Source organism: Urocitellus parryii, chromosome 1, assembly GCF_045843805.1.
Source record: "Urocitellus parryii isolate mUroPar1 chromosome 1, mUroPar1.hap1, whole genome shotgun sequence".
NCBI classification, from domain to species: domain Eukaryota; kingdom Metazoa; phylum Chordata; class Mammalia; order Rodentia; family Sciuridae; genus Urocitellus; species Urocitellus parryii.
The window spans coordinates 138,245,841-138,248,556 of NC_135531.1; positions in this window are offsets into that span (position 1 = coordinate 138,245,841).

A 2,716-nucleotide genomic window follows, 5' to 3' on the forward strand; every position below is an offset into this window, starting at 1 on the left:
TCCTACCCAGGAGTCACCTGGAGACCGGGTTGGGGTGATCCTGGGCCTTTGATCTGGCCCAGCCCCACGTATTTCTTGGTAAACGTGTGTCGTCTATCTCCATTCTACAGTAGGCAGGCAGCTTTAGAGATGGCCACATCTCCAGTTAGGTCTTTCCAGCCTAGGAGGAGACTACTAGGAGTCTGAATGGGGAAGGACAGCTGTGAATGAGTCATCTAGGCAGGGAGCAGGAGGTGGGAGGTTTACAGGGCCTTCAAAGGATGGAGCTCAAGAGGGTGGATGGCCTGAGGTAGAGGGTCCCATGCAATATAGCTGGGGCTCAATCAGGAATTGACGTGTCATGGAAAAGGTCTGGGTGACAGGGTCTGGCATTGGGCAGTCTGTGCAACACTGTGAGGAGACTCTTGCTACGCCTCCTGCTGGTCCCCTCCTTTCCCTCACCCACTTCTTTTTTAAAAAATTTTTAATATTTTTTATTTGTAGTGGACACAATACCTTTATTTTATTTATTTATTTTTAATGTGGTGCTGAGGATCAAACCCAGGGCCTCACACGTGCTAACCGAGTGCTCTATCACAAAGCCACAACCCCAGCCCCATCCCTCACCCACTTCTTACCATTGCTAAGGAGCCCACTCAAACCCCTACCACAATTTTCCACCACTCAGAGGCAGCTCTTGGGCTTCCCATTCCTCTTCCACATATATCTTTTTTCATCTAGGCCCAGTGTCCAGTGCTTTACTAATTTATTGCAGCTCCTGTCCTCCCACCCAAGTGTCACCTATACAAGTTGTTGGGAGTCAACCGGTCCAAAGACTAACTTCCCCATCCATTGAGAATAGCCATCCAATGGTGAGTCCTGCTGGCTCACATGATCCTTACCCACCAATCAGACTAGCCCTGCTGGCTCACATGATCCTTACCCACCAATCAGAAAGCACCCCATGCCAACTGTCAAACCCTTCAACCATATAACTGTCAAACCACCACCGGATCTATAAATATGCAGAGCTGTTCTTCAATAAATGGGCATTTTCTCCAACAAGGAACCTTGTTCGTTCTTTCACAAGTTATGCACAGCTCTCCTGGGTGACGATGGCTATCTGGAAGATCTAAAGTGCTACAGGGTCAAGGATACAGCATGTTATTACTTCAATGCAAATGACACATGAGAGACATCAGCCATCAGTGGAATGTGGAAGAATTAACCATGAACCACTGAAGAACAGTAAACAAAGACCAAAAGGGAACTGATACAGAGAACAAAATAAATTAAGGATTTTTTTCCTCTATAAGGAAGAAACTGGACAGCAGAGAATAAAATTGTCCTAATCTGCAAGTTTCCTTTTGTTACCAAACCCAGATTCAGAAGTTCATCCCGTGGAAAGACCAATGTCTGAGAAACATGAATTGGAAAGGCAGAATTAACACCAAAACTGAATGGAGCACAGTTCTCCACCCACCTCTGTCCCACAGAAAGTTGGAGGTCCTTATACAGGCATAGCCTAATTCCGTTCTCAATTCCTACTCCAGGAAATGAAAAGTCCCTAAGATTAAAGGTAGCTTAAATTATAAGGCCTTTATTATTACAAACCAGAGCAATGTCAGGCAAGTGACTTGGGAGGCTAGGTGACTTGGGAGGCTGAAAACATCCATTGCAATTTCATAGAAAAGCTGGGCACAGTGGCATGTGCTTGTAATCTCAATTACTTGAGAAGTAGGCTGAGGCCCAAGAATCATTTGAATCCATGAATTCAAGCCCAGCCTGGGCAACATAGCAAGACATTGTCTCAAATAAAAACCAAATTTTATGTAAGATCAACATTGTCCATGAAGAAAGAAAGCCTAGAGTGATGGTTAAAGTATTTTCCACACTCACCACACTTATAAGGCATTTCTCCTGTGTGGATTCTCTTGTGCTGGACAAATGTATCTTAGCAACTGAAAGCTTTCCCACATTCATGGCACTTGTAATGCATTTGTCCAACATGCAGGATCTCCCTGATCGCAGTTCTCTTGGCTGTCTTCCTCTTGCTATGGGTGATCTTTTGTTGGCAACAGCCCAAGCTAGCCTGGAAGTCCTTCTGCTCCACCTCATGGGTAAAGGGCTTCTCTAATAAGTGAGGTTCTTCTGTAATGCCAGATTTGAGGGACCCCAATAGACCTCCAGGAGCCGAATCCGATGCAATCACACAAGAGTCTTTATTGCAAGCTCGAGCCTGGACTCACCGTTTCTGATGCAGGGTCCCAGGGAGTGAGTCCCGGTCCTTTGTTCAGTGAGATTTTATAGGTTTTGGGGGGATACTCTATGCATCACACAGCAAATCATTCCATACCACGGGAAAATCAAACAACTCTTAACATTGATTAGCACATTCACTGGCGGGAACAAGTTGGGTAGGGGTGATTGGCTACTACAAGAGGGGGTTCGTTTGAACTGACTGGTGTAGGCCACGAGGGGTGTACGTGGTAACCTGCATGGTTTCCCAACATGTTATCAACCACCATAAACTCCTGGGGGGTCATCTGGCATCCCAGATATTTTCCCTGTCTCATGCTGATTGGAGGTTGCTAGGGGGTTGCTATAGGTCCTCACCTAGCCTAACTGAGTCAGGGACACCTGGTGCCACAGATCTCTCCTGTTATTTGCTTACAAACAACTCAGCAGGGTGGATATGTGGGTGAAAACAAGTCCTGCTGTTCTCACCCACTTACCT